The 12,997-nt window shown below is 41.3% G+C and overlaps 1 protein-coding gene across 1 annotated transcript in view; it reads right to left on the bottom strand.

Annotated features, from left to right (window-relative positions):
* Positions 1-6,853, bottom strand: part of nek6 (NIMA-related kinase 6) — a 339,425-nt gene extending 332,572 nt beyond the window's left edge. Inside the window, exon 1 of the mRNA XM_072565784.1 lies at positions 6,753-6,853. The gene's annotated coding sequence lies outside the window, so the exon portion shown is untranslated. The remainder of the gene's footprint in view (positions 1-6,752) is intronic.
* Positions 6,854-12,997: the final 6,144 nt, after the last annotated feature.

Raw genomic sequence — 12,997 nt, 5'->3', positions numbered from 1 at the left:
TTTTCTACACAATCATACACTGGAATACAAACGATCAGCAGGTAAATGGTAACATATTAGACAATATCAGATCATTATTTCAACAGTGTTTTGCATATTAATTCAAAGGAGCACTTCCTTCCAGCTTGGCTAAATAAAACACTAAGGTAAATAAGGACCTGCTGATATTCACTAGCTACAAGGCTGTATGATTGACTCAAACAGAGACATGCATTTACTTTGTTTAAGATGATTTATTTTGATTATAGCATGTCCCTTACAAAGAATTAATCTATTGACTTGGCTTGAGTTTTGCTTTGCTCAGGTAACGTAAAATATGAAAAGGGATGAGATACTCAAAACAGATTAATATTAGACACAATGAGGTAATGAAAGCCTTGCAATCCAAACAACGGACCTACTGAGGTTAAAATAAGATTTTTTTAAAAATTTTTATTCAGATATATTAAATATGGCACATCTGAATTAAGCTGAAATGTTTGTTTCCAAATTGCTAATAATAGCATCTTTGGTTTCACAAGGTCCATTTAGAACACCATCCATCCTTAACAAAGCACGGCACGGTGGCACAGTGGTTAGCACTGCTGCCTCACAGCGCCAGAGATCCGGGTTCAATTCCCGCCTCAGGCGACGAACTGTGTGGAGTTTGCACGTTCTCCCCGTGTCTGCGTGGGTTTCCTCCGGGTGCTCCGGTTTCCTCCCACAGTCCAAAGATGTGCAGGTCAGGTGAATTGGCCATGCTAAATTGCCCGTAGTGTTAGGTAAGGGGTAGATGTAGGGGTATGGGTGGGTTGCGCTTCGGCGGGGCGGTGTGGACTTGTTGGGCCGAAGGGCCTGTTTCCACACTGTAAGTAATCTAATCTAATCTAATCTAAAAGCAGAAACAGCAGTATTCATTTTATCCGAAGTATTTTCCACAACTGAACTGCAATGTTTAACGCTTCATTGTCATCCAGTACTAATTGTATTGTCTTGTTTCGAAGAACTGAGTTTGATGTTGTTATTAAGATCAGGGAATCTAGCTATGGAACTCAATCACTGCTTTAGAAAAGTGCTCTGTTCAGGAATGGAGTGATGAGCTGTGAGCACCATAATCAGGGGAAACATGGGTACATGTTTCCACTAAAGTACAGAAGGAATTAGAATCCCTGTAGTCTCACCACCTCCACTAGATGGATAGGAGAAATCTACATATTACCATACAGCAGGCAAGTTTCCAAGAAAAAAGGGACAATGTGGACATAATGTGCCTCTTTCAGGTGAGAGCAGGATCTTCAGTGGTGAGGGAAACTATTCTAGTTTTATGCAGCTTCCTGGCTACAGTTAGCTCGAGCAGCTCCACGTGTTGTTAAAACTGAGGCAAGTGGAATGCACTGTCACATGAGTCTGACTGCTCCACAGAGTAGCTACTTTCCAATACAAAGCTGTCCAACTGCCAAAATGTCCCAGCAAGTTTTTAAATAAACATAATTATTGGTTTATTATCCAAAAAATGCATCCAGTGAAGGTGGAGTAATTGTTTAATGCTGCATAGTTGTTAATATAGAAGTTTAAATATCACACACACATATTCTCGCTTCAGGAAAAAGAGGGAAAATGTGGATTTCTCTGCAGACAAAAACAGTGCTGGAGAAACTCAGCAGGTCTGGCAGCATCTGTGAGGAGGAAGCAGAGCTAAGGCTTTGAGTCCAGTGACTCTTCGTTATTTCTCTGCAGCTTTCTGAAAAATAACTCTCTGGACAATTGGTTACTTCTGAAGGCAAATGATAAAGTGTAGAAAGGTCCAGAATTGGTTGCTCTGATATCCTGGCTAACACTGGCCAATTCATTAATTGCACAAAGTTGACTGTGGTCTTGTAGACAGAGCTTGTTCAAGAAATACAATCTTGGAAAGTTCCATCAGCCTCTCTCCAAAAAACAAAAAGGTTTCACCCTGAATGCAACAAGATGGTTTTCTTTGCAGAATTGGGAGACACAGCTTGTTCTTAGCAGGCTTTCCTCCAACTGAGCGAGATGAAAAACAAGAACCTCTCCAAGTCAGTCACTGTTCAAAACGGCCACAACTTGAATTTATAACAAAGTAAGCAGTTATTACCAGACATGTGATTCTATCAAGCCTTATGAAAAAGAATTTCCAATGTCTACAATGACATATCAATTACCACTTCAACCACTCCAGATATTTTCACAAAACCTGAAATAGATTCATTTTCCAGAATCCTCCAGATACTTAATTCCTCCAAACAATATTAAATATGCAGCATTTTCATGACAATGTCCTTTGAACAGCAGCAGAGGAGCCTAATAAAAAATATAAATATCAGATCAGAACAGAAAGAAGCCTTTCCCAAAGAGAAACCAGAAGGTGGAGTTGAAGAAAATGCAGGTAAGTAGAATCTTTTTTCCAAAACTATTATTACTCCCTCCTCCAACTCAGGGGAGCAAGGCTATCTGCACTAGTTACAAGAATCACAGCATCTCCCTGCTGAATATCATAGGGAATGTATCTGTCTGTGTAAGTTTTGCCAAGCTTCAAATATAGATGGAATCCATCTCACCCAAATCCCAAAGTGGTTTCTGAACTGGAAGATCTGCATTTGACATTATCTGCTCAGTTCCACAGCTACAAGAGGAATGCCATGAATAAGAGAAACCGCTTTCATCAATTTCACCAAGGCATCCGACTCTAGTGAGCAGGGGCAAACTGTTTAAGTTGCTGGAGAATATATTCAACTGCTGAAGCTGTTCAAAGGGATGCCTTCTCTACATGGCAATACTGTGTACAAGGTAAAAACAATGACTGCAGATGCTGAAAACCAAATACTGGATTAGTGGTGCTGGAAGAGCACAGCAGTTCAGGCAGCATCCAATGAGCAGCGAAATCTCGTTGGATGCTGCCTGAACTGCTGTGCTCTTCCAGCACCACTAATCCAATACTGTGTACAGTCAGCAGTGAGGGTCAAGGTTAGTACCCTCTGAGATCTACAGTGGAGTGAAATAGGATTGTGTTCCAGCCCCAATATTCTTTGGCATATTCTCCTCTCTGCTGTTGACATACGCCTCTGATTATCTACTGAGGGTGTTGACTTACATACTAAAAATGACAAACTGATTGATTGATTTACCTTTCCCTTTTGGGTGTGCCTTAGAGGATGGTATATCTATTATTGACTATGTAATATTTTGTTAAGTACTAACCATTGCCTGTCAATAATCGAATTCTGTAGTGCACTTCACAATTCACCATAGCCACCCGCCACTCATACCTTTATAATTTTCTTTCTTCCAATCTAAGACCCTAGTTTCAAAATGATCTTAGCTATGTGAGAGCTATGTTATAGTTACACATCCTCTGAGTCAGATGCTGTACAGCATCAACTCTGAAACTCCCAACTCAGCTCTGAGGCATCAATCAGTTCTCTATTCTGCGTCTCAAATTTTCATGCAATTAGACTATAAATGCTAATATAAAATGAAATATATCAAAATAAAGTCAGAACACCTGACTTTAAAATTTGACCTGAAGTACTTTTCACCTGAAGAATATACTCGGGGATTAGATTAGATTAGATTAGATTCTCTACAGTGTGGAAACAGGCCCTTCGGTCCAACAAGTCCACACCGACCCTCTGAAGACCAAACCACCCAGACCCACTTCCCTCTGACTAATGTACCTAACACTATGGGCAATTTAGCATGACCAATTCACCTGACCTGCACATCTTTGGACTGTGGGAGGAAACCGGAGCACCCAGAGGAAACCCACGGATACATAGGGAGATTGTACAAACTCCACACAGATAGTCGCCCCAAATTGTTTATTGAATTGTTATACAATTCAATGAAGTCACTCCTCATTCTGCTAAACTTCAGAGAAAAGATTTCAGCTAACCCCACCTATCATAACACAACTCACTCATTCAATTAGGCTTACAATCTAGCAAACCTTTTCTGAGCTGCTTCCAACTCATCGACATCATTCCTTAAATAAGCAGACCAAAACCATTCACAGTATTTGAGATCTCATCAATGCCTTGTATAACAGAAGCTTAATATCCCTATCAACTTTACTGATTATGTGTCAAATCTGCAAGTAACGTTTTGTGAATAATACGGAACCACCAAAACCCTCTGTACTATGGAATATTGCAGTCATTTTCCATTTAAGTAATACCCTGCCTTTTCAATCATCCTGCTAAATTGACCAACTGCATAGTTTCCCATATGATACTTCACCTGCCAGGTCTTTACTCACTCAGTCAATGGATCCATATTCATTTGAAACCTTATGTCTTCTTCAAAATATATCTTATCTTTGTGTCATCTGTGAATTTAGCCATCATAGCTTTGTTCCACTCATCCAAGTCATTGGTGTGAATTGGAAACAGTTGGGACCCAACACACACTTCGGTAGGACTTTACTTATCACATCCCAACAAGAAAGTACAGATCCAGTTATGCAACTGAATCTTAAATTTTTTTTGGCTATGTGTCAGTTTCATTGAATTTCACAGAGGTTTATTGGTGGGAGACTGGGATGTCTCTCACCATACCTTACCAAACTCAACTCATTAATTACCTATCCCTGACCCCCCCCATTGTGCCCCTCTCACCTAATTCTAGCCCCATTCTACTGTAGGATTAGAAAGGAAATTAACACATTGTCAAATTCATTTCCAACTCAACAGCTGGGTAATAGCATGTCAGTTATAGTTCAGAGATGATGTGGAAGAGTCAGTGTTGGACAAAGGATGGACAAAGTTAAAAACCACACAACACCAGGTTATAGTCCAACAGGTTTAATTGGAAGCACTAGCTTTCAGAGTGTTGCTCCTTCATCAGGTGGTTGTGGAGTATAAGATCATAAGACACAGAATTTATAGCAAAAGATTACAGTGTCATACAGTGATATACTGAACAAACCTGGATTGTTAAACATATCACTGCTGTTCAATATATCACTGTATGACACTGTAATCTTTTGCTATAAATTCTGTGTCTTATGATCTTATACTCCACAACCACCTGATGAAGGAGCGACACTCCGAAAGCTAGTGCTTCCACATAAACCTGTTGGACTATAACCTGGTGTTGTGTGATTTTTAACATAGCTCAGAGAAACATTCTCATTTCTCAAGTCCCACTTGAGTGCATATTCTCTGCATTTTGTGTGCAATGTTAAACCAAGGTTTTGTCTGCTTTCTCAGGTGGTTTTTAAATAACCCATGGCACTATTCAGTGGCATGTTCTCCCCATGCCCTGGCCAACATTTATCCCTCAATGAACTCCTAAAGCAGATGGAAATCCTCCTCACCCTCTGAAGCTTTAGGTTTAGATTAGAGCACTAAAGACACCACAATGAAAGACTGGGGAGTACGGAAGAGCTCCATTGGTTGAATTTTGACACTGGAATATGATGTTTGCAGCCCAATAATCTGTTCAACCTTCACTCTAGATCTGTGCCTGATGTAGTATATTATTTCTATTGCAGGGCACAAGTGTGAGTAGCCACGTCTTCAATCAATTATCCTTATCCTCAAGAGACCATCCCAAAGGCACAGATATTCTACAGCTGTGGAACGGGCAGATAAACTGTTGAAATAAGTACATCATGCCTGCACCAGGTAAGTAGGCATCCTTCTGCAGGATATGCCAAGTGGCAGACTAGTTGGTCATTCCTGTTGGTGACAGTTGGTCCCTCATAGCTTCAATTGCCATAAGAATCCAAGTACCTGAGAGAAATTCATTGATGGCCCCAGAACCAATGGTCCTCTCTGCTGGATTGTCACGGTCAGTTCAGTCAAGAACATTGTTGTTGAAGCTGTTGAACATGAAAACAATCATTTCCTTGAGGCAGTGATGAGCTGCTATTGAAAGGCCTCACAAGCCTCCACCAATATCCAATGGCTGTAGTGTGCATTAGTGACAGGATGTATTGCAGTAACTCAGCACTGCTCCTTCAACAGCACAGATCAAACCTCTGACCTCTACCAACTACAAGGACAAGATCAGTAGATCAGCAAAATTTCACTGAAATTACCTCTAAACTCTAAGGAATGTTCTAGTAAATGTATTTCCTTTCAAAGTATAGTAAAGCACTATTTTTGGTTTATATTTCAAATTTAAATATGCTGGAATGTTAATTGTACCATTATAAGCAGGTTTTTAAAGAGGTAACTGTGGAGGTTAGATAATTGAGGCAGTTTTCAGAATGCAGCAGATCACCACATATAAGCCTGTTTCCTCAGCTAATAAGATTATTAAGGGCCAGCAATCAATTTACATAAAAAGTATAGCGTTCAAGCCAAGTAGCCTTTGTTCTGCATGTACTGCTATACAACTGTGGCAGATAATCATTTTCTGTTAAAGAGCTCATTAAATTATTCCACAGTTTCACAGGAGTACTTGAGTGGAGAGGAAGCCGAAAGTGGTGACTGTTTCGAATCAAGCATTGACAGAGGAGAAAATAAATGAAAATGGAGCAGCCTGTGGAAGTGGAACAGGGCCAAAGTGTCCAATGTTGTTAACAAAGCAGCCTGTTGAAAAATATTTGTTCACTCATCAGGAAATTATATGAACAACAGACAAGAACGTATAAAGTTTCCAGTGGACTTAAAAGGAGGGTTAAACTTGTCAGACAATGATCAAGATATCGCAACATAAGCAAAACTGCAACAAATTGTGAGTTATAGTTTCTAGTTGTTAATAAAGTATTATGGAAGATATGTAAAGAGGTTTTATTTTCTACTTACAATTGATAGCATCAAGCATAGTCACAAATGAGTTGTGAAATAAAATCAGCAGTGAAATAGAATCAGTGTTTCCACATTTTCCCATCGTGTACCTCAGTTGCATAAACATTTTAAGGAGAAAGTGTGTGTAGAGGGGAATGTTCCTCCCCACCCAAGCTAGGTAACAGAGAACAATGTAAGCATTGTAGAGAACTGTTTAATCAAGTTAGTTAGACTATTGTAGTAATATCTGATGTTTAAAACCTCAGGGGCCAAAAAGGGGGCAGTTCACTATTTGTCAGTGGGACAGTATCTGGAAATCACTACGTTTTAGACTGCTAAATGGGTCAACAAATCACACACTCACACAGATTCAGTTTTAGGCTGGAATGGTCTCTTTCTGTCAATTTAAAGGCTCCCTGCTACATTCAGAGCAGAGCTTCAGAGCTTTCCTATTCATTGGAAGAGAGACCACAAAATCAATGTCCATTACCAACCTGCTATCTGATGTGGATCTTCATCTGGCCTGTGTGAAAGCATTTTAAGCACACACTTACAACTGTTCTCACAAGTGATGTTATACATTTTTAGACATACATAGTTATACATCATGTAGTTTTGACTAAAATATGAACATGTTTTACTGATCTGCATGTGTAGTGAAAACTGATATCATCTTGCAGTTACCAACATACTGTCACATCCTTTGTTTACTTTCCAACATCTTATTTGGTTTTACTAATGTAACCACCTGACCTGTAACTAGGTTTCCCAACTCTGCTTCGATACATTTTTGGAGGCTTCACATGATATCCAAACTCCACAAAATAACACAACATTTACAACACTCTGTAATGTATTTTATAATTAATAGCCAACAAAGTGTCCAAAGAAAATACTAAAAGCACTACGGGTTGCACCTTATAAAGTTACTTCACTTGATGAAGGAGCAGCGCTCTGAAAGCTTGTGATCTGACATAAATCTGCTGGACTACAACTTGGTGTCATGTGACTTCTGACTTTGTCCACCCTAGTCCAACATCAGCACCTCTACATCAAAGTCCTGATTATTAGGGGTATGGTGAGATGTGTGACAGAATTGGACAAGGAAAGGGAGAGTACCATCTTAACATTGGGCCATATTACACCATCTTTTGTGCTTTTCACAAACTCTGTGCTCACTGGGAAGCAGTAAGTTGCCAATTGATGGGGCTTATCCATGGTAAATGCTCTGTGGATGGCACAACCTGTCATATTAATATTCAGCTTTCCATCTTACCAAACAAATTAGATAATGAGGAAACTCCACATGGAAATCAAAGCAGGCACTTGGAGGATTCAGCTCACTGCTTGTTCTGAACAATGTTTATATTGTACATGACCATACGTACATTCAGGGTGCAATCCACATGTACCAGCCCTACATAATCCTCATCCTTGTATCCTTTGGCAGATTCTACAACCTGTCAATCCCTCCCAATCATCATGGTACTTCTCTGAAACACTGCCGGGGTGGTTAGGAAACACAGACTTCCATTGCAAGACATACCATTAACAAGCAAAGACAGGTTGTTGCAAGGACACTTTGTACAGCGACAGGCTCAGGGAATGGGCCAGGCTGAATCTCAGGACTGCTCACTTGCTCTCTCAGAATTCATTCACTTTGTGCCACCTGCACACTGGCACCATCCATGTCGTTAACACATTGGCACTTTAACCAGAGTGTAAAGGATGCCATCACTGTGATTTTGAGATGTTGCTCAGGCTTACAAAGGCGGTTATTAGGAGGGCTGTTCCCCACAGGGTAGGGGGTAGAAACTCCCAGGTGAATAACAAACCAAGATGTCAACCTAATGCTTATAACATGTGCCAGCTGCTAGCATGCCAAATAGAAGGCTTAGAGATTTTCAGCCTGACTCCATTTCCCATGCGTGAACAAGAGGCAGGGTTGATTGGCCTCAGTATCTCCCAGGAAGCGGTGATGGGAGCTGGCACTGAGGGCTTGAAGGAGAGGGAGACTGGAGGTGACAGCTGCTTTGAACCTTGATGCAACTGGATCCTTCCAGGGAGTGGCAGGTGACCTGTGTGAGATCTCTCAGTTGTTCACTGAAAAAATACATCAGGCCACAGTGACCAATGCCATCTGTAAGAGATTACTGGATGTATTTCCTTTCCCTGTGACAGGTCAGTGCTACAGCCTGGCAGTACGATTCGGAAACATAGCTGAGATCCCTCCAGGTACAGGGTGCCATCAATTGTACACACGTGACATTGCTGTGAAATTCGTCAACAGGAAGTGGTTCCAGTTGATCAATGATCAATGTGTCACCACTGTTACCATTTCCTGGAGGTCCGTGCCCAATACCCTGAGAGCTGCCACAGCTCCTACATCCTGGTGCACTCTCGTGTAAAGGGTGTGATGAGAGCCCGGGCCTTTAAAAGGCTTGTTCCTGTGGGGACACGAGCTACCCACTGTGACCATGGCTCAGGAAGCCATCGCACAGCCCCCTGGTTGATGTGGACTGCAGAGATAAAGCCGCCCGTGCTTCATCTAGGGCGCTGGTGGAGCAGACAATGGTGTTGCTGAAGATGTGGGTTCGCTGTTTGGAGTGGCGTGGGTGGGCCTTCCAGCATAGTCCAGACAGAGCGTAACCTTGAGCATCGGCAACCTTTACCTGAGGGAGTGAAGGATTAAGAAGGGGTCAAAATATCTACCATCTTAAGATGCTTTCCGATTTCAACTCTAAATGATACAGCTCTGATCTCATTGTACTTCCTTGTTCTTGTTTTCTCACTAAAAGAAATAGTTTCCTATCAATTTTTAAAAAAATATTTTGAAGATCTCCATTAAATGCTTGTGTCAACACTAACTTTCTGCAGCCTGGCCTCCAAACTCAAGTCTCAGAATTTGCATTGTAACCACTGCCCTCCCCCATGCGTCCAGCCCCTAGCCCCATTAACAATTCCTTCCTGGCGTGTCGTGCCCCAACCTGAAAGCTGTAATCTACATGGACCATCCATTGATCTTCACAACTGAGGCATGGCCTCCTCGTCTTTGTATTGCAGCAATGAGATTAGCACAGGAGCAATCGAGGAGCATGTTCATACACGTCTGTCATGACAGCCAGCTCTGTTCTTGTTCAGAAAAAAGGAAAACAAACCTAACTAGATAGTGACCCATTGTTCAGGGTTATTCTGATGGAGTTACAGCTGACTTACTCATGTTATATTTAGAGTTTCTTTCTGAAAAAATTTCAAGAGGTTACTGCTGATTAAATGAAGTGATTATTTATCCTACCAGCAATTAAAGCATTTCCAACTTGCATGGAAGGCTGTATTGCACATGTAGAACTAGAGAGCGTGTTAAAGCAGTTTTAGAACTATTTCACTCTTGTCATTCTGTGACTCTGGATTATCCCAATGATCACATTGCCACATATTTGCTGATATTACACAGAACAATGGTCCAGGTCTAAATTATAACATTACAGCTGTAGTGAAAATAGTCTCACGATATTCATTTTGCATATTTGACTTTAATACCTGTGAGATGTTTGTCGACCAACAATCATTTTACAACGGGCACTACTGACCTAAAATCTTGACAGGCCCAGTCTTCCCATTTGGAAGATATGAAAGTTGATGCACCTGAATTATCATTTTAATCAAGTGGCAATGAAACTTAATGAGGAATCAAGAAATGTATATCTCTGGTTTTAATCACATTTGCACAATGACTTGTCATATTGAGAGGTGAAAGATTACATCCGACTTTCCAGTTTAGAGTAGAGTGGTGACATAAATACCAGAATCTGAAAAGAAATGGTTATATCGACAACAACATTCGAACAAAAGATGTAGATATGGATCGATAATACCAAGGATACTGATCAAAGTTTGGTAGAAGATTTGTAGCTCGGGTGCTCGTTGTTGTGGTTCTGTTCGCCGAGCTGGGAATTTGTCTTGCATTTTGGCATTCATGCAGGAACCGGAATTTGTCTTCATGCAAGACAAATTCCCAGCTCGGCGAACAGAACCACAACAAGGATACTGAATGATCTTCGCACCCACTCTCGCAGTCTCAATGTCAGAAACCAGGGCCATTGACAAAGCTACTTGGGGAAAAAAAAAGTTCCACTCATTGAGAACTTGAGATCTGCACATTTTATCACTGCTAAAGAAACAGGACAATCGTGAAGCAATGAAATCAGGTCATTTCATTCTCACATGACCCTAAAAGTACTCTTAAAACCTACAACTGCAATTGCCTTTATCTTCCTCTCTGTACCAGACACCCATATCTGAGTGTCTGTTGTGTTTTATTATTTTTCTTTCGGAGCAGCACATCATTAACTTCCTCTCTGGAAAACCTTGGAAAGTGTTTTACATCATCGTTTTACATCAGGTTAACTAGGTCCAATTGAAGGCTAATGCCTCCATGCTAAATTCAAATGTAAGAACATTAATCACGGTGACCAAACTGGCATTAAAATAGAGGAGAGCTGTGACCCATCGTCATCTGGTCATGTCATACTCGGAAGCTCAGTCCTTGATGCTCCCACAATGGATGACGGAATGGGGTGGTGAAAACAAATTATTCCTTCAAAAGTTGAAATTTAAATATAAACAATATTAAGGTTTGCTTGTGTCACCACAATTTAAAGTGGCTAAAATGTCAATGTTTTCTATTAATGCTTTAATCGAATGGGTGGAGTAAACTATGAAAATCTAAGAAAAAACCGTAGCCTTGGAAGAACTTAAATTCATGTAGTGTGTTATATCGAAAGGCAGGAAAACCGAAATTGTTGAACAAGTAGCAAAATACCTACCACTAGAAACTGAGGAGAATGAAACACATCAAATTAAAACTGGGATGGCAGAGATTAAAATAAAAATTCCAGAGAAACGATGGCAAGGAATCACACAAAGGAAAAAAAGAGAGAGAGAGACAGGAAGGGGATAAAGTGAGGGAATTTCACGCAGAAGAAACCAACAAGAAAAGAAATAGCTTGATCTGTGAAGACAAGACTAAAATCAGCTCTGGTGAGGGAATCACACTGAAAGTCTCAACTGTTCAAGTTTAACAATTTGACTCCTACATTTAGTGAGAAAGAGGTGTACATCTCTTTTATCTCTTTCAAAAGGTTAACCCAATATTTAAAGCGGCCAGGGCATTCTTGGTCACTGTTGTTGTGGAGCAGGTTAACAGGGAAAGCTTATGAAGTTTACTCCCTCGTACCTGGGGATACTGCCACTGACTGTGAATCAGCTAAATGGGCTATTTTGTGTCCAACTCGGTCAGTATCAAAAGTGGATAGGCAAAGATTTTATGCCCTCAGGAAATGGCCTGAGCATATAGCTGTAGAGTATGAGCCATTTAAGAAGCTAGCTTTTGGCCAGTGGAGTCGAAGAGTCACCGTCCCTTGGCCAAACACTTCAATTCCCCCTCCCATTCCACCAAGGACATGAAAGTCCTGGGCCACCTCCTCTGCCAGAGTCTAGCTACCCAACGCCTGAAGGAAGAGTGCTTCACCTTCCACCTTAGGAGCCTCCAACCAACGCTCCAACTTGGCACAGCCCTCTTGAACTGTCCTACCTGTCCACCTATCCACTTCCACCCTCTGCTCTGACCTATCACCATCATCCCGAACTCCATCGACCTATCGCATTCCCAGCTTCCTTCCCCCAAATACCACTCCCCTCCCATTTATCTCTCAGCCCCTTTGAGCCACTCCCTCATTCCTGATGAAGGGCTTATGCTTGAAATGTCGACTCTCTTGCTCCTCGGATGCTGCCTGACCGGCTGTGCTTTTCCAGCACCACACACTTTGACTCTGATCTCCAGCATCTGCAGTCCTCACTTTCTCCTTTTGGTCAGCGGATATAGACACACAAAATAGAAGCCGTTTACTAAGCCTTTTGTGAAGTTACTATCCTCCAGGAGTTGGAAACCTTTCCAATTCAGGTTTGCGTTGAGGAACAGAGGGTATTGGGGCCCAGACTGGCACTGATTCGGGTTAATGATTATGAATTAACACAGACCCCATAAACTCTGGGAAGCTGTGAGCTGCAAGCTCTCACAAGGCAGAGAGAGACAAGCGTGAGGTAAATTGATACAAGCTGGAGAGAAAAGGGAGGCCGGGCAGAACTGTCCCCACCCATTAAGAGGAAGAAGTCAGAAGAGAGGCAGGTGGGAAACCAATGCAAATGCTTCCACCGTGGCTAACCAGAGTGTGCAAAAATGAAACTGTTGATTCTGGCATTGC

This window comes from Chiloscyllium punctatum, chromosome 49 (assembly GCF_047496795.1).
Source record: "Chiloscyllium punctatum isolate Juve2018m chromosome 49, sChiPun1.3, whole genome shotgun sequence".
Lineage (NCBI taxonomy): Eukaryota > Metazoa > Chordata > Chondrichthyes > Orectolobiformes > Hemiscylliidae > Chiloscyllium > Chiloscyllium punctatum.
This window is presented reverse-complemented; position numbering and strand designations above follow the sequence as displayed.